The 26,868-nt window shown below is 46.2% G+C and overlaps 1 long non-coding RNA gene across 1 annotated transcript in view; it reads left to right on the forward strand.

Annotated features, from left to right (window-relative positions):
* Positions 1-18,101, forward strand: part of LOC123368077 — a 35,841-nt gene extending 17,740 nt beyond the window's left edge. Inside the window, exon 3 of the long non-coding RNA XR_006578681.1 lies at positions 17,789-18,101. This is a non-coding gene — a long non-coding RNA (uncharacterized LOC123368077). The remainder of the gene's footprint in view (positions 1-17,788) is intronic.
* The last annotated feature ends 8,767 nt before the right edge of the window (positions 18,102-26,868 follow it).

A 26,868-nucleotide genomic window follows, 5' to 3' on the forward strand; every position in this document is an offset into this window, starting at 1 on the left:
GGGTCATGTAATTCAGCAGAGTGATTTCTAGTGTCTCCATGAGCAGGTCTCCTCATGATCAGCGTGTTCTCTGACTATCCTCCCTATTCCATGTGAGTGGATCCCTCCATGGCTAGGCTAATCTCTGACACTCGTGTGAAAGGAGGATGCTTCATGTCTAGAATAATCACTGACTGGCTGCCAAGTCCACATAATGGATGCTTCTGAGGCAACAGGAATTTCTGATGTTCGCAGGAGGTGTCTCCGTAAGCAGAGTGGTGCCCATAGTGATCCCTGAGTCCTCATAAATCAGCACGTAAATATACAGCTATTTTAATATATAGTATGCTCAACAAGCAAAACGCACACAATAAAAGATGTTTTCCAATTATAGATTTTTAAATTAAGTTTTATGTGATAGATTTCTTTTTAATTGTCTTTACAGGTGTTAGATTACTCTAACTTCTAGAACAGGGGTGGCCAAACTTTTTGGCCCGAAGGCCACATCAGGGAACAGAAATTGTATGGCGAGCAATGAATGCTCACAAAATTGGGGTTGGGGTGCGGGAGGGGGTGCAGGCTCTGGAATGGGGCTGGGGATGAGGTGTTTGGGGTGTAAGAGGGTGCTCTGGGCTGGGACCGAGGTGTTCAGAGGGCAGGAGGGGGATCAGGGCTGGGGTGCAGGAAGGGAGGGGTGCAGGCTCCAGCTGGGGATGTGGGCTCTGGGGTGGGGCTAGGGATGAGGAGTTTGGGGTGTAGGAGGGTGCTCTGGGATGGGACCAAGGGGTTTGGAGAGTGGGAGGGGGATCAGAGCTGGGGTTGGGACGTGGGGAGAGGCTCAGGGGGTGCAAGCTCCAAGCGGCTCCCACCTCAAGCGGCTCCCGGAAGCAGTGGCATGTCCCTTCTCCAGCTCTATGCACAGGCCCAGCCAGGTGGCTCTGCACGCTGCCCCATCCACAGGCACTGCCACTGCAGCTCCCATTGGAGCATGTAGGAGCCAGATCAGGGCCATGCGGCTGCTTCCGGGAGCCGCATGGTGCACCCCCTGACCCTGCGCCCCAGCTTGAGTGGGGCCGAGCCGCATGGTGGGGCTCACAGGCTGGATCCGGTCCGCTGGCCATAGTTTGTCCAGCCCTGTTCTAGAAACTGAAGCCCTATATTTACCACATGGCCCATGCAACCCAGGGAACAGGAGTGCAAGATTGCCCCTCAATGCACCTCAATCAGCCTGTACATCCCCATCAATGTACTTGAATCTAACCTGGAGAGACCACCTCTAGGAATCAGAGGGTACTTTGGTCTTAAGGCCCATACAGCTCTTGGCTTCTCTGCTGAGTTTGCCAACAAGACTACTAGGCAGTAGTAGTGGTTGTGTTTTGTGAAATGTGGACACCTGTCTATTGGAAAATGGGCTGAGAACCCCCATCTGAGGTCACTAACTAGTTCAAAATTAAAATCCAAATGTTGTAGCCTTTAGGTCATCCACAACTGAATTCTGTAATCTTGGAACATAACTAAAGAAGGCTCAGTCTCGAGAACCTGCACAGGGAAGACAGGGGGAGAATAAATGGTAAATTTAGGGTCTACCAACCTTTGTTAATTTGTCTCAGTAAGAAGTTGCCATATCTAAGGAACAACCAAAACCAAAGGAACTCTTGAAATCAACTTGCAGTGCACTAATGAAGATAGGTGTTATAAGGGTGGGGTAATAAGATGGAAACTTCCCAGGATGCATTAACAGGCCTACTACAGCATTTTCAACATTTTACCATCATACCAGAATATCTTCTTGGCAGCCCATAAGAGATGGAATCAGAGCGTGGAAAAATCCAGGTGTATGTGGTATGGTCACCTCACTTCAACATGTGCAATACGCCATTTAAGGCCCAATCCTGGAAGGTGCTGAGTGCCTTCTCCTTAGTGCAGAGTGCCTCCTCAACTTCCACTGCCTATCTCAAGAGTTGATAGGGCACAGCACCTTGCAGGATCAGCCTCTTCCTGAGCCACTGCCACAGCATGATTCTGAGCACTTGGTAACTACACTAGCAGTTTGATAGCCTCTTACACACCATATGCTTGCTGAAAATTGCCACCTACTGAGTCGCTGACATTGCTTTTGGTTCCAAGCCTTCGAGGGGTTGTCGTCAGAGACAGCACTGAGTTAAACAACATAATTGTCCTTCTGAAAACTCCTTTGAAAGTGGGCTTTTAAATCTTGGTGGAAGCGGCAGGAACGGGGAGGAAATAGGGGATATGTGCAGGCACTGAAGAAAATCAGTTTTTGAAATGCAATGAGAAATGTCAATAAAAAATAAATTCAAACATGTAGCCTGAAGAGCTCCACAAATCAGGGTTACGCTATAAAAGCAAGACCAATATTTGAATGCTATGATGCTGAATAGGAGAGGTGCTGGAAAATGGTGGGGAGAGTGTTAAAAGAATATTACTGTTTCTCATATCTTTGTAGAAAGTTTTGTGCATTTAAACATCCACCAACAACCATTGTTAGTTTAGCATAAAGTACAATCCTTCCTGACTGCACAAGAATGGAAGGAAGGGCTTGCACTGTGGTCAGTAGGGATGCATGAGAAACTAGCTATGATGACCCACTGGAACGTACCTTTGTGGTGGGCATTCAGCAGGATCTGGATAAGGACAGAATTACAAATAATAAGAAAGAAAAGCTATAAGTGATACTGCAGTATGGAGTTCAAGGTCATGGAAGTTCTTGGATCAGAAAGATGTGTGTTAGTTTAAGGTAAGGGTGGTGCCAAAATTCTGTAACTCATGTTAACACAATGTGTTTCTCTGTCCCCATCTAGGGGCTAGACTACACAGAGATTTATAAATCTGCTATAGCATTGGCATTAATAGGCCTTTCAGCTCAGGCAATAGTGGCTTGTGGTTTTTAGCTCCAAAGGTCTGGGATTCCCACCCCACTGCTGACTATTCAGCCAGGGAGCTCCTATTGCAAGTGACAAAGTCCTGTTAGCTCAAAGGCTGTACTAATTCATAAAACTCTGTGGTCCCACCACTAAAGGGCAGAAAGTCACAGGGAAAGGGCATGTAGGTTATGCACTGAAGTAGAAGTTTTGGGAAAGTCACAGGGAAAGGGCATGTAGGTTATGCACTGAACTAAAGGCATCTGGAGCAGCCAGCTTCCAGATGGGTATAGCAACCTGCTTCTGCACCAGCATGGCATCCCTCACACATATGTCATGATGCTGTGTGTGTGTGTCAGAGGCCATCTCTTATAACACAATGCAATTGGCCCAAAGAGTCCTCCTTTCCCCCAATCTCTCCTTTCAACTATCCAGCAAATCTGTCAACCCATGAATGTTTTTGTTTGCACAAACTCATTATTTTCCTCACATGTTCCAGAAATGCTACTGTCTTTCTAATGATTGCAAAAGCTTTGCCCGCTTCTTGTACTTGACAACAATTTCACTGTTTTTTTTCAAGTTATCCAATAACAACATGGAAAATATTGCAGTTATTTTTCTTTTTCCTCCAAAGTCTCAAATTACTTACTTTTTCCCTCCATCCTTTGTCAGCCCACACTACAAGGCCTTGCACAGGACTTCAGCTGGTGAGGCCGGCATGGTAAAACAGATGAGCCAGCATGGTCTGCACATGCAAATCAACCACCAGCTAGAGGAGGAAAAGGTTAGGACCTTTCATCAAAACAGACAGAAGCCTAGACCTCTTGCAACCCATTGGTGAGCGTGTTATGATGCTGTGCCTAATTTGCAGAGGATATCAGTCTGTTACAGTCCCAGCCACAAGGCCTTGCTCTTTAGAGGTACGTCTACACTGGGTTTGTGGGACTTGAGCCCACAGGCTCACTGTTTGCAAGCCTGGCCTTGAGCGTCCACACTGAATATTGACTCTAGGTTTAGAATGTCTAGACCAGGGTTTTGTACTCACACTCCAGCATCTACCCTGCACTATGCAGACCTGAGTCAAAACCGCTTCCTAGCACCCACCCCAGCTGTAGCTGCTCTAGCCCTTTGTTTACGGTGCACTGTGGGAAAACTTGACTGTCGATCCCATGGTACTTTACAGGAGGTTGTCGCAGCCCTCCAACACATCACGCCGGACCACCTTTTGTGTCTGCATGTTCCCAGCAACTGGAGCCAGCAGCACAGATGAGTCACCATTTGGAGAACTTGGCCTGCTTTCACTCCTGTTCCAGGAAACGGGCAGAGCATCCATGAGATGCTGGTGGGTGTTTCAGTGGCCTTTTATGATCTGCCGAAGGCATCAGAGGAAGACAATACAGACATGGCAGACTCAAACTGGCTGATGCTGCCCACAACTCTCTGTATAGCTGCAGGTGCTCCCAGTGTAGACCAGCACTTCTGGTGCATGGTCACGAGCAAAGACTGGTGGGATCACGTATTCATTCAGATCTGGGATGACCAGCAGTGGCTCCAGAGCTTTTATATGAAGAAAACTATTTCCAGAGCTTTGTGAGCAGCTTGTCCCAGTGTTATGACACAGCCATGAGGGTGACCATGCCAGTCCAGAAGTGTGTTCCTGTGACCATCTGGAATCTGGCTACCCCAGCCTGTTACAGGTCCATTGCTAACCAGAGGGGTGTTGGAAAGTCAACTGTGGGTAAAGTGATGGCAAAGGTTTTCGAAGCAATCAGGCATGCCCTATACCCAAAGGTGATGGGCATAAACACTATCCCTGAAGTAACTGCTGGCTTTGAGAGAATGGGGGTTTCCAGATTGCACCAGAGCCACAGATGGGACTCATGTGCCCATAGTTTGCCCTCGTCAAAGAGCACATGAGTATATAAACCACAAAGGATACTACTCAATTGTTATGTAGGCCTTCATGGACCACAGCAGACAATTTATGGATGCCAGCATGGCCTGCTTTGGGAAAGTTCATGATGCCAGGGTTTCCCTCTGATTGGGCATCTACCTTCATGGACAAGCCAGGACACTATTCCTATCAAATTACAGTGTAATTGTTGTTGTAGTGGATCCCCATTTCCCCTTTTGTCTTGTCTTATGAAACAATGTCCTAATCTCAGAGGTCCTGGCAAAAGAAGCTTCAATTACACTCTCACTAGATACAGAATGGTGGCTGAATATGCATTTGGCAGATTGAAATCCTGCTGACTCTGTTTAAAGACCCATTTGAATTCCAGTGTCATGAATACTGTGTGCATTACCGTGACTTGCGGTGCTCTTCGCAATCTCTGTGAATCCAAAGGTGAGCCATTCGCCCCTGAATGGACTTGACAGTAATGGGTTACTGAACCAGTACATTCAGCCAGAAAGAGCACCTGTCAGAACTGGAGCAGGATGCATACAGGCAACAAAAAACAGGGGTGCTTTGCACACCCACATTAAGGACTTGCATGAATCAAGTATGTAGGGACAAAATTAGAAAGGCCAAGGCACAAAACGAGATCAAACTAGCTAGAGACATAAAGAGTAACAAGAAATCATTCTACAAATATATTAGAAGCAAGAGGAAGACCAAGGACAGGGTAGGCCTATTAGTCAATGAGGAGGGTGGGAGAATTAATAACAGAAAATGCAGAAATGGCAGAGGTGCTTAATGACTTATTTGTTTCCATTTTCACAAAGAAGGTTGGTGGTGATTGGACGTCTAACATAGTGAATACCAGTGAAAATGAGGTAGGATCAGAAGAGACTAAAATAGGGAAAGAACGAGTTAAAAATTACTTGGACAAATTAGATGTCTTCAAGTCACCAGGGCCTGATGAAATGCCTCCTCGAATACTCAAGGAGCTGACTGAGGAGATATCTGAGCTATTAGCAATTATCTTTGAGAAGTCATGGAAGATGGGAGAGATTCCAGAAGACTGGAAAAGAGCAAATATAGTGCCCATCTATAAAAAGGGAAATAAGGACAACCCAGGAAATTACAGACCAGTCAACTTAACTTCTGTACCCGGAAAGATAATGGAGCAAATAATTAAGCAATCATTTTGCAAACATTTAGAAGATAATAAGGTGATAATCAGCATGGATTTGTCAAAAACAAATTGTGTCAAACCAACCTGATAGCTTTCTTTGACAGGGTTACAAGCCTTGTGGATAGGGGGGAAGTGGTAGATGTGGTATATCTTGACTTTAGTAAAGCTTTTGATACTGTCTCGCATGACCTTCTCATAAACAAACTAGGGAAATGCAACCAGATGGAGCTACTATAAGGTGGGTACAATACTGGTTGGAAAACCATTCCCGGAGAGTGATCATCAGTGGTCCATAGTCATGTTGGAAGGACATAAGGAGTGGGATCCTGCAGGGATCAGTTCTGGATCCGGTTCTGTTCAATATCTTCATCAATAGAAGCAGCAAAGAATCCTGTGGCACCTTATAGACTAACAGACGTTTTGCAGCATGAGCTTTCGTGGGTGAATACCCACTTCTTCGGATGCAAGTCCCTTGCATCCGAAGAAGTGGGTATTCACCCACGAAAGCTCATGCTGCAAAACGTCTGTTAGTCTATAAGGTGCCACAGGATTCTTTGCTGCTTCTACAGAACCAGACTAACACGGCTACCCCTCTGATACTATCTTCATCAATGATTTAGATAATAGCATAGAGAGTACACTTATAAAGTTTGTGGACAATACCAAGCTGGGAGGGGTTGCAAGTGCTTTGGAGGATAGAATTAAAATTCAAAATGATCTGGACAAACTGGAGAAATGTTCTGAAGTAAATAGGATGAAATTCAATAAGGACAAATGCAAAGTACTCCACTTAGGAAGGAACAATCAGTTGCACACATACAAAACAGGAAATTACTGCCTAGGAAGGAGTACTGCAGAAAGGGATCTGGGGGTCATAGTGGACCACAAGCTAAATATGAGTTAACAGTGTAACATTGTTGCCAAAAAAAAGTGAACATCATTCTGGGATGTATTAGCAGGAGTCTTGGAAACGACACGAGAAGTAATTCTTCAGCGCTACTCTGTGCTGATTAGGCCTCAACTAGAGTATTGTGTTCATGTAACAGCATCCCTGCAGGGCCCTCCTGGCTCCTGCCCCCACTGGGCTGAGAAGGTCACATAGAGACCTCTTGGTGCAGTGCCCACCTGGTGTTTTTATTTACAGGCTGTGCACCCACCACCTTTCCACCATACAAGTAATCCCCTCCTTGCAGTCCACCAGCAGGAGAGAGGGAGGAAGCTATCTCTCTCTGCTTCCCCTCACTGCCTTTCCTCTATTGCAGCTTTCCTCTTTCCAGCTCCTCCCCTGGCTTCCTTCCCCTGGGGACTCTTATCCAGCCCCAGCCTGATGAGGTAGCAGCTTCCCCAGTCAGGGCCAAGTGGCTACCCAGCTCCAATTCACCTCCCTTAATTGGAGCTGGGGTGACAGAGGGTTGGCTAAGCAGTTTTCTGCTTAGCGCCCTGTCACAGTCCAGTTCTGGGCCCACATTTCAGGAAGGATGTGGACAAATTGGTGAGAATCCAGAGAAAAGCGACAAAAATGATTAGAGGTCTAAAAAACATGACCTATGAGGGAAGATTTGAAAAAATTGGATTTGTTCAGTCTGGAGAAGAGAAGACTGAGGGGGGACATGATAACAGTTTTCAAGTATGTAAAATACTGTTACAAGGAGGAGGAAGAAAAACTGTTTTTCTTAACCTCTGAGGATAGGACAAGAAGCAATGGACTTAAATTGCAGCAAGGGAGGTTTAGGTTGGACATTAGGAAAAACTTAAGCACTGGAATAAATTGCCTAGGGAAATTGTGGAAGCTCCATCATTGGAGATTTTTAAAAGCACGTTAGACAAACACCTGTCAGGTATGGTCTAGATCAGGCGTCGGCAACCTTTCAGAAGTGATGTGCCGAGTCTTCATTTATTCACACTAATTTAAGGTTTCGTGTGCCAGTCATCCATTTTAACGTTTTTAGAAGGTCTCTTTCTAGGAGTCTATAATATATAACTAAACTATTGTTGTATGTAAAGTAAATAAGGTTTTTAAAATGTTTAAGAAGCTTCATTTAAAATTAAATTAAAGTGCAGAGCCCCCCGGACCGGTGGCCAGGACCCGGGCAGTGTGAATGCCACTGAAAATCAGCTCACATACCGCCTTCGGCACCCGTGCCATAGGTTGCCTACCCCAGGTCTAGATAATACTTAGTCCTGTCATGAGTGCAGAGAACTTGACTAGATGACCTCTCAAGGTCCCTTCCTGTCCTATGATTCTATGGAAGTGAGAGAATAGAATATTTATGGATGTATTGATGCAGCACTTTATACCATAATGAAGTATTCTCACTGTATGCTATCAATGGGGGTTGCCAGGAATTTTTAATTATGGAGGAGATGACTGCTTATATAGTGGGGGTCTGGTAGTGTGCTTGACATGAATTGTGGGTTTTCATTATGGATGGCTCTGAATAGCTTTGAGGAAGGCTGCAATCCTGAAATGTCACTGGGTTTGCACTCTGTCTCCTGATGTGGGCGCCTTCCAGTTAAATGTGTTTTTCCTTTCCCAAACATTTCTGTGGGTTGGATTCTTTTCCTTATAGTTGTTGTTAATGTCAGTGGGAGTTGTGCTTGTCATGTTTGTTTTCTTTTCACAATAATTGTTTATATGGCTGTTTGTCCTCTTTAAACTATAACATCATTGAAGAATCCTCAATTAGTGCAACTATTTGCTGAGCCCTCTCATATTTATTTGTTCCAATGACACAATCAGCTTAATCAGGCCCCCGCCTCACTTAATATCTCGGCTTAACGAACCTGTTTAGCAGTGCTCCTTCTGGGTTGCTGGAACCTCACCATGCTTGATCAGTGCTTATCATTGAAAATACGATCAGCAGTCCAATGATCTCACCAGTGTTGTTGAATTTGCTTAGTGCTACTGGCTTTTGAAGAGAACCCTCAGATATTCCTTTGTCTATCCACCACCACTGATTCAACAAGGAGATAATGTTTCTGACTTCTGGGTCAGCCAATTTGAGTTAAAAACCTAGGAATGGCAAAACCAGATCGACCGCTATGCCTACCTTCATGCCTCCAGCTTCCATCCCGGGCACACCACACGATCCATTGTATACAGCCAAGCACTGAGGTACAACCGCATCTGCTCTAACCTCTCAGACAGAGACCAACACCTACAAAATCTCCACCAAGCATTCTTAAAACTACAGTACCCGCACGAGGAAATAAGGAAACAGATCAACAGAGCCAAACGTGTACCCAGAAGCCTCCTGCAAGACAAACCCAAGAAAGAAACCAACAGGACTCCACTGGACATCACATACAGTCCCCAGCTAAAACCCCTCCAACACATCATCAGGGATCTACAACCCATCCTGGACAATGATCCCACACTTTCACAGGCCAGTGGGTGGCAGGCCAGTCCTCGCCCACAGACAACCTGCCAACCTGAAGCATATTCTCACCAGTAACTGCACACTGCACCATAGTAACGCTAACTCAGGAACCAATCCATGCAACAAACCTCGATGCCAACTCTGCCCACATATCTACACCAGCGACACCATCACAGGACCTAACCAGATCAGCCACACCATCACCGGTTCATTCACCTGCACGTCCACCAATGTAATATATGCCAGCAATGCCCCTCTGCTATGTACATCGGCCAAACTGGACAGTCTCTACGGAAAAGGATAAATGGACACAAATCAGATATTAAGAATGGCAATATACAAAAACCTGTAGGAGAACACTTCAACCTCCCTGGCCACACAATAGCAGATTTTAAGGTGGCCATCCTGCAGCAAAAAAACTTCAGGACCAGACTTCAAAGAGAAACTGCTGAGCTTCAGTTCATCTGCAAATTTGACACCATCATCTCAGGAATAAACAAAGACTGTGAATGGCTTGCCAACTACAGAACCAGTTTCTCGTCCCTTGGTTTTCACACCTCAGCTGCTAGAAGAGGGCCTCATCCTCCCTGATTTGAACTAACCTCGTTCTCTCTAGCCTGCTTCTTGCTTGCATATATATACCTGCCCCTGGAAATTTCCACTACATGCATCCGACGAAGTGGGTATTCACTCACGAAAGCTCATGCTCCAAAACGTCTGTTAGTCTATAAGGTGCCACAGGACTCTTTGCTGCTTTTACAGATCCAGACTAACATGGCTACCCCTCTGATACTTAAAACCAGAACAGGCTCAACTATCAGTTTGGTCAGATATTCTCTCCTTGATAGAGGCCCGTGCTGGCTGCTAGTTTTAATAAATAAGAAAGCACAAATGTGACTAGGGCAGCCTGAGCTTCTACCAGGCTGACACAAGTGGCATCAATGTCCTGAGATGCCTAGAAGTACACAGCGCCACATAGGGTGACCAGATGACAAAAACAAAATATTGGGACACATGGGAGGGGGGGCCGCCGCCGAAGCCAAAAAAAAAAAAAAGCCAGAGTGCAAAATATCAGGACAAATGGCGTCCCGACCATACATCGGTCGGGACATGGGACAAACAACTAAATATCGGGACAGTCCTGAGTTTATCGGGACATCTAGTCACCCTAGCGCCACGTGGCATATGATTGTAATTTGCCTCCAGCCAACCCTCTCCCCCACATGGTACATCCTGGGTTTGGGTTTGGTCTGTGGCAGCCCTCCAGTGAGGCTGCTTGCGCCTGTTACTGGAGTGGCTGGATTGCTGCTCAGTGGCAGAGCTCCGACAATAGTCTCTGTCACTGCATTTACACTAGCAAGCTCCAAAGCCATACATTGCCACTGGTGCAGCTCTGCAGAGGAAGGTCCAGTGTACACAGGGCACAGGTGTTTTTACTGCTGTGTCATCAGTCTAACCAGAGTAAAAACTCCTAAGTCTTGGCTACACCAGAGCTTCTGCTGTTGCTACCACCTGTGCAACAACACCAGTGGTGAAATGTGGCTATGAAGTTTGCAAGTGTAATAGTGAAATCTTTCAGAGTCATTCTCAGGTAGCAGTGCTACAAACTGGGGGCTTGTGTCTGAAATAATAAGCTTGCAAGCGCAGATGCAATGACAGAGATGGTTGCAGCTCTTCTACTGAGCCACTTGAATGAAACCTTTACTCTGCTGAGTGGTACTTATGCAAGAAGGCCAATTGAAGCCAAGTGCTACTCTGCCAGCTCTTTTCATTTGCAGACCACTTCATTTAAAAAGAAAATTCCCTCATGAACCATCTCTTCTTCTACTCTCCCCTTCTTGCACTGCATGAGCCTCTAAATGAACTTCACAGGAGATGGTCAACCGACAGAGTGAGAACCAATGTGCTGCTACCCAGTGTAATGGGCTGTTGTGTTGGGACTTTCCTATTGCTGGTGCTACTCAGCCACTTGGCAATGTTTCTTGTTGTTTCTGGTGTTTTTATTTCATTCCAGCTGCAGTTGTTTTTCAAATGTAAAGTGGCACATAGGACTATCTAATCATATGTCAAAGGAAAGGATAAATTGCAATTTGCATATAATAGAATTTAAATCTTTAAAGCTTCACATCTTTGATGCAGAGGCTATCTTCTCTCAATATGTTGTGTTTGTTTCTCTGGCTCTGCTAAGGCCCCATGCCACTCTGATACATCTCCTCCTCCTCTTCAGGCTTATTTTATGGACCATCTAGCAGCACATTTTTCACTTAGGAGACTTAAAAAATCCTTCTTGCCCCAAAAGGGTAGCAGGGCTCAATCGAGTGTTGTAGGACATGTAAGGTGATGAATCATCCCTGAACTTTAGAGCCTTATTAAGCCACATTCATGATTGAGTCATTCCTGTGGTAGGCTCCAACCAATCCACAAGCCAGGAGTTGGTCTGGGGATTCTTGGGCAGGTATATAAGCCTCAAAGGAGGAACAGCAGCTCAGTCTGCTCAAGGTCACTTCAGGGCTCGGAAGTCTCCCCTGCCTGATGATGGTAACACATTCCACAAGCCTTGGCCTGCTCCAACCTCACTCTGGACTCAGTTCTGGCTCTGACCACTGGGAATGACTGCCATGGCTCTGACCACTCAGCCTGATTATTCCCACCACAGTTTCTGACAGGAACAAATGCAGAGGTGGTTTAAGTTATCTCCTCCCCACCTTTTACTAATTTATGGCCTAATCCAGCACGCACTGAAGTCAACAGGAAATGGCCCTTTCACCCAGACTGGCCTCGACCTACTTAAACCCATTCTACCCTGTACAAGGGAGTCCAAAGCTACATCTACACTTTGAGCTAGGGGTTAAAGTTGCCAGCCCATGTAGACGTACTCTTGCTTTCATCAAGCTAGCACGCTAAAAATAGTAGCATAGTCCATGTTGCAGTAGCATGGGAAGTAGCAGCATGGGCAAGTTGCCCTGGGTACATACCCACAGGGTCTGAGCAGGTTTGTACTTGGAGCAGCTAGTCCATGCCACCACTCCCTGCTGCTCCTATTACCACAACTACACTATTTTTAGTGTGTTAGCTTGATGAGAGTTAGCACAAGTACCTCTATTCGAGCTGGGAATCACATCCCCTGGCTCCAAGTGTCAATGTAGCTTAAGCTGATTTAATTTAGGAGCCTGAAAAATGAGTATGTCAACATGAGCTACTTTAACAGGACATGAGCTACTTTAATGTGCATCATCTGCTGCTCACAAGCACATTAGGCCAACTTTGACTCACACAAGAGCAGAGGGAGGATGAATAGGTCTTAGAGTATAGTTGGGTGCAAAGCAGACTGAGGGCTTGTCTACACTACAGGGGGGATCGATCTAAGTTGCGCAACTTCAGCTACATGAATAACTGGGGTGTGCACCATCTTTCTGAAGACAGTGAAATTGGTAATTTTTGTCAGTGCGCAGTGACAGGCTGGACTCTACAGGGGAACGCTCTTCAAGAGGGCTTGCCGATTTAAGGTGCACCTAACGTAAACCTGCAAGGCAAAGTAAAGGCTGGAAGAGCTTCAGAGGAGATTGTTTGGGTGGCTAACAGATTGGAGTGGCAGGGAGCTGACACCTAGTTTAGTACCGCAAGTCTCTTTTGCTGAAGCAGGGAGGTAACAAGGTGACTCTCAGTCCTGAGTGCCCTGAGAAAGTGTCACAGTCTTCTATTCTTTGTTCCTCAATGTGTGACTTTACATTTGGCATTATTGAAATGGATATTGTTTGATTGAGTCCAAGTGATCCAGATGGCTCTGGATCAGTAACGTTTCCTCTTCATTATTTACCACTCCCCCAACCTTTGGATCATCCACAGACTTTATCTGTAATGATTTTTATGTTTTCTTTCAGGTCATCAATAAAAATATTAAGTAGCATAAGAGTAAGAACTAGTCCCTCTGGTACCACATTAGACACCCACCCACTCAATGATGATTCCCTGTTCACAGTTACATTTAGAGGTCTATGAGTTGCCCAGGTTTTAATCAGTTTAATGAGTTCAAGATAGTAAAGTCCCAAGCAGACTGCGAAGAGCTACAAAAGGATCTCACAAAACTGTGTGACTGGGCAACAAAATGGCACATGAAATACAATGTTCAGAAATGCACAGTAATGCACATTGGAAAACATAATCTCAACTACACATATAACATGAGGGGGTCTAAATTAGCTGTTGCCACTCAAGAAAGATCTTGGAGTCATTGTGGATAGTTCTCTGAAAACATCCACTCAGTGTACAGCAATGGTCAAAATATGCTAACAGAATGTTGGGAATCATTAAGAAAGGGATAGATAATAAGACAAAAAATATATTGCCTCTATAGAAATCTGTGGTACAGCCCACATCTTGAATACTGTGTGCAGATGTGGTCGCTCCATTTCAAAAAAAATATATTGGATTGGAAAAGGTTCAGAAAAGGGCAACAAAAATTATTAGGGGTACAGAATTAGGGGTACAGATTAATAAGACTGGGACTTTTCAGCTTGGAAAAGAGATGAGTAAGGGAGGGATATGATAGAGGCCTATAAAATCATGACTGGTGTGGAGAAAGTAAATAAGGAAGTATTATTTACTCCTTCTCATAACACAAGAACTAGGAGTCACCAAATGAAATTAATAGACAGCAGCTTTAAAACAGACAGAAGGAAGTATTTTTTCACAAAATGCACCGTCAACCTGTGGAACTCCTTGCCAGAGGATGTTGTGAGGGCCAAGACTATAACAGGGTTCAAAAAAGACCTAGATAAATTCATGGAGGATCGGTCCATCAATGGCTATTAGCCAGGATGGGTAGAGGTGGTGTCTCTGTTTGCCAGAAGCTGGGAATGGGTGACAGGGGATGGATCACTTGATTACCTGTTCTGTTCATTCCCTCTGGGGCACCTGGCATTAGTCACTGTTGGAAGACAGGATACTGGGCTAGATGGACCTTTGGTCTGATCAAGTATGGCCATTCTTATATTCTTAAATTATGTTCTCATGTAGGCCTGTAGCAACTATTCCATTATTTTGGTCAGGATCAGTGTCAAGATGATGGGCCTATAATTACTTGTATCATTCTCTTTTTACCCTTTTTAAATACAGGCACAACACTAGCTTTCTTCCCATGTCTGGAACTTCCCCAGTACTCCAAGACTTATTGAAAAATGAATTAATGGTCCATAGAGATCCCCAGCCAGTTCTGTAAAAACTCTTGAATGCAAGTTATTTGGATCTGCTAATTTAAAAGTGTCTGGCTTTAATAATTGCTGTTTAACATCCTCTTTAGTTATTGTTGGATGGAAAATATTTCTTCTTTGTTGTTATAGTCGTCATCGTCCTCATCAATTGATATGCATACATCAGCTGGCTTTTTCCCAAATACAGATCAAACATTTATCAAACACTTCTGCCTTTTCTGCATTAGTGACAAATCTACCATTTCCATCTAGGAGTGGAGCAATAAAATTGTCAATAAAATTGTGTTCCTAATGTACTTAACCTTCTTACTGTTCTTAACTCTGCTGGCCATAGAACGCTCCTTGTGTCCTTTGGATTCCCTTATCAATTTTCTACAATTCCTAGCTCATTTTTATTCATTATCAACTTCTCCTTTTTTCCATTTGTTATATATCTTGTACATCTCATCATTCTCTTTTTGACCAGCTGGATCTTCAGAAATATCTTCCACAGTTTCCATGCCAATGACAATGATTAGATACTCCTAGCTGTGTGGAATTCCTTTTGGTTCTCTTCTCTATGGTAGTCAAAACCTCCGCATCCTCACCTGCTTCCACCTTTATGGAATGCCACCTCATCCTCTTGCCTCTGATGGTTCTGACCTGCCAAACCACTTCAGATTTCTTCTCTCGTGGGCTCTTTGGTGGCCCATTCCTTTCTTCCTTGAATCTTGGGTCATGATGCTTCCTGAATGTACCTGGCTCCGCCTCTCTTATGGCCCATAACATTTGTACTTGTCCTTCCAATCCAAGAATCTTTTCTTCCAGCACAACCACCAACTTGCACTTCAGACACTTTTGGCTTCAGGCAGGAAAGAAAACACAGCACTGTTGTTGCAAGTCACAACCACTGATCAATCACTGACCATTGCAGTACTAAGTGCACTTGGAAAGAGCCTCTCACATTCCTTCTGTTTTCTTGTTTGTCTGGCAAGTGGCTTATATTCTAAACCTTGCTACTCAGTTCTACCCCCTCACTAACAAAGAGGGATTAAATACTCAGAGACTTCAGATACTGGGGCTGATCAAAGAGCCAAGGGTCCTAGCCACACAGCTCACAGTGAGATGCAAACAAACAGACCTGTCTCATCTGTCCTGGTTAGGGGAACACAGCCCAGCTACACCTCCCTCATGGGAAAAACAAACAGGGCAAATGCACGACTCCCCAAATCCCTCTAGCTCAAGCAAAGGTCTGTAAGTATGCCTTCCAAAACTCCTGTTTGCTGCTTCTGTTCGCCTTTGATACGGGAGTATATCAAAATCGCTTCCTGGCCATTCTTCAGCAGTGAGCCACGTCACTTGCACGCCATAAGCTGCATACAGGGAAGCAGATGATCACTGACAGTGTCATTCTGACTTTTATCCAAAGGGAGGCAGAACAGTACAATGGTTAGAAAAGGCAGTTTGCAAGTCAGAGACTTGGATTCTAATCCTGAGTTACACTGATTCACTGTGTGACCTTAGCTTCTGCTGGAATTGCAGGTGCTCAGCACCTCTGGAAATTAGGCCTTAGGTATCACAGTTTGGGCACCCAAAAACAGAGGCATCCAAACTTTGAAAATGCCTGGTCTGATCTTCAGAGGTGCTGATTACCCACAGCTCCCATTAACTTAAACAACTCTGAAACCTGTCATTAAACTACTGTTCAGCACCTCTGAAAATCAGACCATTAGGCTGGGTAACAGTTTGTGCCTCAATTTCCTCCAAGAGGCGAAGAACTGTTATAACGTGCTCCATTGTAAAGTGCTTGGAGATTATCATCTGAAAGGTTTCAGAGTGGTAGCCGTGTTAGCCTGTATCAGCAAAAATAACGAGGAGTCCTTGTGGTGCCTTAGAGACTAACAAATTTATTTGGGCATAAGCTATTGTGGGCTAAAACCCACTTCATCAGATACACGGAGTGAAAAATACAGTAAGCAGGATATATTAGAACACATGAAAAGATGGGAGTTGCCTTACCACGTGGGAGGTCAGTGTTAACGAGGTCAATTCAATTAAGGTGGAAGTGGCCTATTCTCAACAGTTGACAAGAAGGGGTGAATATCAAGGGAGGGAAAATTACTTTTTGTAGTGATCCATCCTCTCCCAGTCTTTATTCAGGCCTAATTTGATGGTGTCCAGTTTGCAAATTAATTCCAGTTCTGAAGTTTCTAGTTGGAGTTTGTTTTTGTTGGAGTTTTTGTTGAAGAATTGCTACTTTTAAGTCTGTTATTGAGTGGCCAGGCAGATTGAAGTGCTCTCCTATTGGTTTTTGAATGTTACAATTCTTGATGTCTGATTTGTGTCCATTTATTCTTTTGCATAGAGACTGTCCAATTTGGCCAATGTACATGGCAGACGTTGGCATATATCTGGCACACGATGGCATATATCACATTGGTAGATGTGCAGGTAAACGATGTTGTGGCTGATGTGGTTAGGTCCTATGATGGTGTCCCTTGAATAGATATGCAGACAGAGTTGGCAAGGGGGTTTGTTGCAGGGATTGGTTCCTGGGTTAGTGTTTTTGTTGTGTGGTTTGTAGTTGTTACATAAATGGAAGGTATTTAACAGTATATGATTACTGTTCAGATTATTCCAACAGCTACAAATCATAAGATGCTTTGTCCTTCCTCTCGGAATGAAACAAGCTGTAACACTAGTCATAAATGCACATGAAGGCTCATGGATATTTTTGCATGTTCTGACTCATCTATTGGAAATATTCTCCTTTGTCTCCCAATCAGGCAATGAAAACAAAATAAGCCCAGTCACTTGCCACTGGTCCTGGTCCCCCTGATATTTTTGCCCTCTTATGATGATAGCAGTGATAATGCCTCTTGTAATCAACAAAATAGCCATTGTACGAGAACCTCCCTTGTGGAACTGGGGTCATTCACCACATTTGGCTCCAAGAGGAGCTCAGATATAAAGTGCTCAGGACATTTCAAATAATTTATTGTTTCCTGGTTCATTGGGAATAATAATTAAAATGTGTCTAGCTTTGGGTCTAATCTTTCTGGACCTCCTGCACACATAGTCCACTAATCCACACCTAGTTATCCCTGTATTGAACCCAATAACCTAGATTAGACTAAAGTATTACAACCCACAGGAAACTAGACTATTATTATGTGTCACAGGCAGAAAATACAAGGGACCAAGGTGCACCAGTGCAGGGAATTGATTTGATGAAATGAGAATAAGTTGATTTGATTTTTTTTCTTCTTGTCTTGTAGCCTTCCTCTGTAGAATGAGTGGAGAGTGCTTGGAAAGGTGTATTTGGTCTTGAAAAGTAAACAAGGATGGCAGAGCAATTTTCCTTGCAATTATTCACCTTGACAATGCGGATGCTGTGAAGAGGAGCCATCTGTCCTCAGTAGGCCCGCCCCCGACCTGGTTGACAACAGCGGCAGCAGATGCACAAGGCTTGTTATTTCAGCTGCACAAGAAAGGGGTCCAGAAAGTGATTAAGACATGGCTGAAAAGAAGGGAAGTATGTTTAAAAAAACCTTCCAGAAAGCAGAAGACCGAGCCACAACCTACTCATATACAGAACACTAAGAGGTGAGACGTGCTAGCTAAGTAATGTGCCTACATACAACCAGGCTGCTTTGAGCTATTATTGCACAGCATGGGCTTTTTGGCATTAGCATGAATTATGAGCATGAATTATGAGCATGCCCTTCTGGTAACACCCTTACAGGCAAATCATATTCCACCCACACCCCCAGATCCATGAGCACATGAGGTCCTGCCTGTAGCAGAACTGGTGTGGGGCAGGATTTGGAGAGCAGTGGGTGGGGGCATACCCGGCACACCAGTGTGGCTGGGCTTCAGGTGTTTGAGGGCGGAGTGGGAGTGGCGCAGAAGAGTTGCAGAGAAGACTAGTGGGTCTGCTAGGGTAAGTTTACACTGCCTTGTAAACCCAGGTCCATGGGACCTGGACTTATGTACTAAGTGTTTCCAAGCCCATGAGTGTCCACGCAGCATTGTAAGCCTGGGTTTCCAGTTGCTGGACCCAAGTCTCACAGCTGTGCTAACACGTCCGTATTGTACTACGCAGCCCTTCTGACTCAGGTATGCGGCTTGAGCTGCAGTCGCACTACAAAATGGCAGGGCTTGGATTTAAGTCGAAGCAGAACTCGGCCTCAGCCCTTTCCACCCCCACCCAGTTCCTAGTGTAATCCACACACCACCTGGATGTGGTGTTCTGTCCCATCTAGTGGTGCGCACACACACACACTGACTGACTGATTGATGAGTCTGCTCTACAGCCTTAGCTAACAGCCATATGGCTTTTAGCTCATGCAGTCAAGGCTCATGTATTTAGCTCCAGAGGCCCCAGGTTCAGTCCCACCCACCGAGGACCAGAGTCTGTTGGTGTTACACTAGGACCTGGGTTCTGAGTCCTTGCTGACCCAAGTCAGACGTGTGTGTGGATGGTCATAGGGGGCTGAGCTCAAACCTCAGTGCAAGCCCAGATTTACAATGCAATGTAGACCTACCACCCTAGCCTCCCTCTTGGCCTGGGAAAGGGATGCAAATGACATGGACACTATTCCTCTCCTGTGGTTGGAGCAGCTCCTCTGCTGCTGCATAGGCTGGAGGTGAGGATTCTTCCTTTGCCCCCCTCATCCCCTTGAGGAGATCTGCAGCACACAGCCCAGCTCCTCCTCCAGTTATGTACTGGGCAAGGGCTTAATTACACAGAGGTCCCCAATCTGTGGGGCTTGCCCCCTAAGGGAGTGCAGAGGAACATTGAGGGGGCACAGCCAGGGCCTTAGGGATCGGGGAGGGCGCGCCACCCAGCTTGGCTCCTGGCTGCCAGCCTCAGCCCCCGGGGCTCAGCTCTGCTCCTGGCCCCAGCCTTGGCCCCCTTACCTCTGTCCACATTCCCTCCCGTTCCCAGAGCCATGGCCCCACTCCTGGCTCTGGCTCTGGGGGGCAAGCACAGACAGGGGTAATGGGGGGCATGAGGTGAAAAGTTTGGGGACCACTGAATTAGCATCAGACTCTCTGGTAATGCTCAAAGGGTAATTACGGTCTTTGTCTTGGTAAATGGTTATTTAGGAAGTGAAATACTAAGGACTGGATAGCGGCTGGCCCCCTGCAGGTGCAGTGAGATGGGAAAGGGGCAAAAGGACCTTGTGCCTCTGTGAGGCTGGTGATCCCATGCGCTGTGGTGGTGCTGCCCCAGCTTTGCACTGGCAAGCTGACTGGTCGGTTCTGCAGCAAGTGCCCGCTGCACATTCTCCAGGGCCGCTGCACATTCTCCAGGGTGGCGGGCCGGCTACTTCAGCTTGTTTTCTTCAGGAGACCCCCTGGGCAATTCTGGCTGAGGCGGACAGAATTCCTTCTGTGGGCTGCTTTCTAGAGCACCCCCTTCTGCATGGGCTGCAGCTTTAAGCTACAATCTAGCCTTAAGACTAAACACCAGACAGTCTCCAGCAATAAATAATGAAGCTGGCTTCAGGTGAAAAAAATGAGGAAAAACTGGAGAGATGGAAAATCCTCTTCTGATGAGAGCACAGTTTGAAACTGCCAGGCCAGGAAAGAGGAACGGGTCACAGCATTACTTTTGCTTCAGGGGTTACGGAAAGCTGAAATAGAAACGGTCTATAGCCATAAAGCAATTAAGGTTTCCATGGAATCTTCGGAAGATGATCAAACATTATCTAAAGGCCAAGCGTTCTCATTAGTCACCATCTAAAACTTGATCCCATTTCCTCCTGGCTTAGCTCTGAAATGCTTTGCATTGTCAGAATGCAAGACACCGCTGTTTGCTCACTTCCCTGGAATTTGGCAGAACTGAGAACAGGAAACTTCTGTAGAAATACATAGTAATTAATCCTTTAGAGAAATGAGTTGTCATCTTAAGTGCATGGCCCTGGCCACATCAGGGTGTATACAGATTATATTACCCAAAACTTTTTCCATTTGCCATGTTTCAGATGGAACCCTCTCTTCAGCATAGGGAGAAATAAGTTACTAACGAAGTGCAACATCCATCCAGAGCACTAAAATAGCTAGTCAGGTTTTTTACACTTTCTGGCACAGTGGGGTGCAGGATCCAGAAAAACACATTCTCCCACAGGAGCAGGGGACAAAATATACCATCTCAGGGTCTGATAGTACCCCTAAGTGAGAGTACTCACAGAGGGGCCAGGACTTTTCCTGTGAAGTTCTCCGTCCTGCTGTACTTTTATCAGGGTGGGGCAGGATCCCCCTGCCCTTGGGAGAAAGGGAGGATACAGCCTCAACCCCTACAGATCTCAGGCTTCTGTTAGAAGCACAGGATCACCTGTGCAGCAACCCTCTAGATCTCCCATCCTAGTTCTGGGACCACATGCCTAGCAGAGTGCTCCACACCCTGGCAGTGTGCTACCAGGGCCTCCCCTGGTCCATGCTGTTCCCGGGACTCTTCTTAAAGGAGGGAGTTTCCCCAGCATGGAGATGGCCCTGTAAGAAAGGTAATGTGGATTCTGTCTGTATTAACCTTCCTTGGAAACCTCCCCAGAGCAAGAGGTGGGATGCAAAGGACCCTTTGACTTGCTCACTCCTCCCGAATCTGGCCAGTGACTTCCCCCTCATTCCACATGGATTCAGAGAGAAATCTTGAGTGCCTCCTCTGTCCCACCCTGGGGCAGTGCAGCTCTGTACTATCCCCTCATCAGAACTGTGCTTTGCCGCGCCCCCTCCTCCACTGCATCAAACACAGTCGTCCTGTCCTTACTTTCAAACTCCTTCACAACTTAGCTCTGCCCAGTATCCTGTGAGCTCAACTCTCCCCTTCATTCCACCAACGACGCCAGCCTCAATTGCCCATCTCATTTATCTCTCCAGCTTCTTCATGTTTTCTCTCTCTTGGGCCTCAGAAAATCTCCCTTTCAAATTCCATAGTGCTACCTTTGTCCTCCTTCCAGTCACTCCTCAAAACTCACCTAACGGCTCCAGAAAGCTGCCATCTGCTAACAGGTGGGAAGGTGGTTAAGCTGTGATTACAGCTCCTGCTTGGCTAAGAATTGTGTACAACCTTCTCTTTTTTTGTCATTACTTTGCCTTTGCACATGCCTTGCCCGCATCCCTGGCCTGCTTGTTTGTCTCATCCACCTGCTACTTCTTGTCTATTTAGAGTGGGAGCTGTTTGGCCTATGTCTGTACGGTACCTAGCACAATGGCTCCTAGGCACTTCTGTTATATAAATGTTAGGTAGTAATAAAATAGTCGTCACGCTGGCATCATCTGGCTACCTCTCTCCCCGCCGCACAGTTCTCTGTAGGACAAAAGGAAAATCTGCAGACAAGTCCAGTGAGAAAAACTAGGCAATGTTCCTTATCTCCAGATTGATTTTTCCATCAAAGTTCTCTTTTCATGCCCTTGTGTCAGCAGGCCAACACTTTGAGTAGACAGAGTGAGGTGTGAAAGCACAAGACACCAAGTGCTGTTTCTCAAGCCCTGATGAGCTAATTTCTGATAATGGTTCCCACTGTGTTACCGCTCCATTTCAACAAGCTGATTTCAGACAGGTAATATCTGGGAAGGGAAGGCGATTTGTCAGTGGGCAAAGGCAGGCACAATCCCCAATCCAGAGGAAATTCAGGGCTGGCCAGCTGACACTCAACAGCACATTGGCACTCTCACCTTTAACAGATAGCTCAGTGGTTTGAGCATTGGCCCAATGAGTTCAATCCTTGAGGGGACCATTTAGGGATCTGGGGCAAAAATCTGTCTGGGGATTGGTCCTGCTTTGAGCAGGGGGTTGGACTAGATGACCTCCTGAGGTCCCTTCCAACCCTGATATTCTATGACTTCTGTGCAAGGTTTGTCTAGGACTAGGAGAAAGGTTGGGTTTGACTAGCACCAGCTAGGCAGGAGCCTAGGCTATAACTGGACTTCCTAACGTCAAAGACAAAGTTACCAGGGATCCCCACTAAGAAAAGTCGTCGCATTTAGGTCAGGCTTAGCTAAACTCAGGTTAGCTAAAAACAACCCCTTTTCCTAGTCTAGACAAAGGTGGACAGCAGACACATGACTCCATTGTTCTGCACCTGTACAAAGTGAGTGTAAAATGCTAGCAGGTCAGGATTCTTTGCTGACTTACACCCTTTGACCTCCACTTTGCACAGGTGCAAGGCGCTGGAGAATCAGGCCCTACCAGTTCCAACTTGCAATTCTACATCTTGACACAAGAAAAACCGCCTCTCAGCTAAAGCTAGAACTTTTTATGCTGGACCCTGTTCTCCCCAAAGATGGCATCCCCACACTACAGATGCAGCCAGGCATGGCTGGTTTTATTTTATGCAAATTAGGCATGTGGGATTAGGATCCTAAGGATTTTGGCCCCACAGCTCCTTGATGACACGACATTTCTTCATTTGTTATTTTGAGCCCTTGCTGCCAAAGAGCTGAATCACCGGGGGCTCTCTCGCACTTCATTAGCAATGCCGTCGGGTACATTCTATTCCAGTCAATCCCACTCTCACAATTTACACTAGGAAAACAACGTTTAATAGCCAAGTGTGGATGGGAACGTTTCCTTGTTGTATTGCCATTGGATGTTTTGTAAGTGGATCCTGGCCTCTCTCCCTCTCACACTGCATCCACAGTAACTTGACGCAGTGCAGAAAAGGAAACAGCATTTCTACTTCTCCACCCCAAATTAATGCAACTGCTTCCTGCTTTTCATATTCCATGCTGTAGTTTTCAGAAGGGACTGTCAATGAGTAATAAGACTGGGGACACTGAGAGCTGGAGCAAGAATACACAGCTGTTTTGTGCCTCACAGCTCTAATTCATGGGCCTCCAGAATGCTAGCTCTGAAACTCAGCATCTCACACCTAGCAGCAATGGTTGCTTAGTTGGCTTTACAGTCAGAAATCCCTACAATATTCTCAATAAATTATTGCTCATAACACTTCATGCAGTCTAGTTTGGCTTGAAGGCAGTTCTGTACTGAATTTTTAGCACCAGCTCACACTACACTGATTCACTAGTGTAAGACGGGGCTTCCACTATGTGCCTACAGCAGGGAGGGCAAACTATGGCCAGCTGGCTGGATCCGGCCCGTGGGATTGCCACCTCCCTGGTGCCATGGGGCTAAGGCAGGCTTCCTGCCTGCCCTGGCTCCACACCACTCCAGGAAGTGGCCGGTATCCATCCCTGGGGGCGTGGGGGGGGGGTGCAGAGGGCTCTGCGCACTGCCCTCACCTGCAGGCACCGCCCCCTGCAGCTCCCATTGGCCGGGAGTGGGGAACCACAGCCATTAGGAGTTTCGGGGGAGGTACCTGCAGGCAAGGGCTGCACGCGGAGCCCTCTGCCCTCCCCCTCCCCCAGGGGCCGCTTCCGGGAGCAGTGTGGGCAGGGAGCCTGCCTTAGCCCTGCTGCACGCCACTGCCACTCCAGAGCCGCTCAAGGTAAACGGTGCCAGGCCAGAGTCTGCACCCTGCACCCCAACCTCTGATCCCCCGCCACACCCCTCCAGCACCCCAACCCCCTACCCTGAGCCCGCTGCCACACCCCACACCTCTCCTGCATCCCATCCCCCTGCCCTGAGCCTCCTGCCGCACTGTGCACCCCTCCTGCACCCCAACCCTCTGCCATGAGCCCACTGCTGCACCCCTCCTGCACCCCAACCCCTTGCCCTGAGCCCCCGGCCTCACCCTGCACCCCTCCAGCACCCCAACCCCCTACCCTGAGCCCGCTGCCACACCCCACACCTCTCCTGCACCCCACCCCCCTGCCCTGAGCCTCCTGCCCCACTGTGCACCCCTCCTGCACCCCAACCCTCTGCCATGAGCCCACTGCTGCACCCCTCCTGCACCCCAACCCCTTGCCATGAGCCCCCGGCCTCACCCTGCACCCCAGCCCCCTGCTGCACCCTGCACCTGTCCTGCATCCCAACCCCTTGCATTGAGCTCCTTCCTGCACACTGCATTCCCTCCCACACCCCACACTCCCTCCCACACCCCAACCCCTTGCCCTGGCCCTACATTCATGGCCCTGCATGCAATTTCTGTACCCAGATGTGGTCCTCGGGCCAAAAAGTTTGCCCACCCTGATACACAGTATAGTGTGTCCATTTTAGAGGGCTATAGTGGTGTAACCACAATTTTATGTCATTACACTGGTGCAAAGTTCCCTAGCCTAGACAAGCCTTAAGGGCTGTCTACACTTAAAAGGCTACAGTGGCACCACTACTCCGCAATAACGCTTCAGTGTAGATGCTACCTACACCAAGGGGAGGGCTTCTCCCCTCGGTGTAGGTAAGTCACCTCCCCCAGAGGTGGTAGCTAGGTTGATTAGAAGAATTCTTCCATCAAACTTAACTCTGTCTTCATGGGGATTTAGGTTGGCTTAACAATGCTGCGCAAGGGTGTGGATTTTTCACACCCCTTACTGACATAATTAAGCCAACCTAATTTTCTAGCATAGATCAGGCCTGAAACTGGTAATAAAGGGAGGAAGAGAATTTAGACAAGGCTGCTTAAAGTCCCAGAGCTGTGGTGCAGGAGAGAAGGAGGTGGTTGATTGGCAGAGAGATTGGCTAAATAAATAAATAAAGAAGATTCCAGGAAGGAAAGCTCCTAAGCCAATGATAAGAGACTGAAGAAAAATGAACTGAGTGATCAGTTTTCCATAAATCTATGGGGCATATTCTGCTCTCATACAGGTTTTACATTGTTGTAACTCCACTGACTTCAGTATAGCTAGCCCTGATTTCCTGTAGTGTAAATGAGTAGGATTAGACCCTACATGTGATATTAATAAAACGTTATCAGCAACCACCTGGAAATCCTCCCAGCAAAACCAAAATGATGGTGAAATTATTTTTAACTCTTGTTGTTTATTTGTATTACAGTAGTGCCCTGAGGCTCTACTCAGGATCAGAGCCCTCTAGTGGTGGAGCTGAAAACTTTTCCAGTTTCCAGTTTGTGGAACATTAAGGTAGAGTTTAAGTCCTTTACCCACAAGTTTTCTGCTCTTGGAGGAACAATGTATTTCAAAACTACCAGGTAATGGCGCACCACAGAGAGGAAATGCTTTCATCTTAATGACACCACCTCCTGCTTTCTCCCGCCCTGGAGATTTAATGGAAACTCCTGGCAAGTCTACTTTAGACATCAGGCAACAACACTGAAAGCACAAGCAGGAACAACATGCTGTTCAGTGGATGAGAAGGGAGCACCCAATTCTCTACTCATTAAGTGCACTTATTTTCATTTAGTGATGAGGGTTTTACTTTGTGTTGCAGAAGCTAAACAAACAAGCTATTGGTACTTACCTCTTTTTGTTATTTATTAGCTAATGTGGCTAGTCCAGTCTCACTCTGGTTGCTTGTAACAGTCTCTGTAGGTGACAAGGCTAGGTCTGAATTTGATATACTTGGGTGTTTTATAAGACTTCCTCCTCACTGAGTGCAAGTGCTCTGAATTCTGCAATTGTTCTGCCCCTGGGGTTCAGAAAGCTATTGAATACTCTGAGTGCATCCATAACCAGCTTTTGGACCTGTGATTTTCAAAGTACTTAGTGTTTCTGTCTATGATGGAGGACAAGCAGTGGGAAGTCAGAGGTTGCAAGGACCCCATGATGCAAAACATACAGAAAAATGTTTCCTGCCTATCAAAACATGACTGAAATATAAAGAGACCCCTCCTCCCACATCATTAGAGACCTGTCCTGTTCATGCTACCAGAACTTGCAAATAGATTCAGTGACGTGAGTCCTAAGAGCCCTGCTTGTACCTCGGGGGTTGCGTCATATGGTGAGTTTGTGATTCGTTGGATAAGCTCAGTGGGATCAGTTACAAAGGGCTGCAGTTTCTCTTCTATCGGGCTCCAGTGTCAGGGAAATAACATTACTTTTTTAGCCAACATCATTCAACAAGCGGTGATATGTTTTCAAGACACAGGGTGGCTGACTTTCTGCTGGAGCAGAACATCTGATCAATGACTCGGAAAAAGGAGACCTGATCGTGGTTTGCTCATTAATTCCCATAGAATTTTTGCCATTTCTACCAGTCCAAATTTCCTGTTTTTTAATGGCTTCTCTCTTATTTATAAAAATGATACTGAATATGCAAGTTTTTAAATACCTTACCAAATAGTAGGGTAGTGATTTCATCACCCCCCTACCCTCCACTTGGCACTATGTCTGACAATTCAGACTACATTAGAGGCGTATAGCATGTCCCAAAGGGCATTTGTAGTTATGTTTGAGATATCGAAGGTTTTTAAAAAAAAAAAAAAATCCTGGTAGCTTTGGAAATTGGTGAACTTCTGCAGTTAAAAGTATCCACCATAAAAGCATTTAACTTAGC

This window comes from Mauremys mutica, chromosome 4, assembly GCF_020497125.1.
Source record: "Mauremys mutica isolate MM-2020 ecotype Southern chromosome 4, ASM2049712v1, whole genome shotgun sequence".
NCBI lineage: Eukaryota > Metazoa > Chordata > Testudines > Geoemydidae > Mauremys > Mauremys mutica.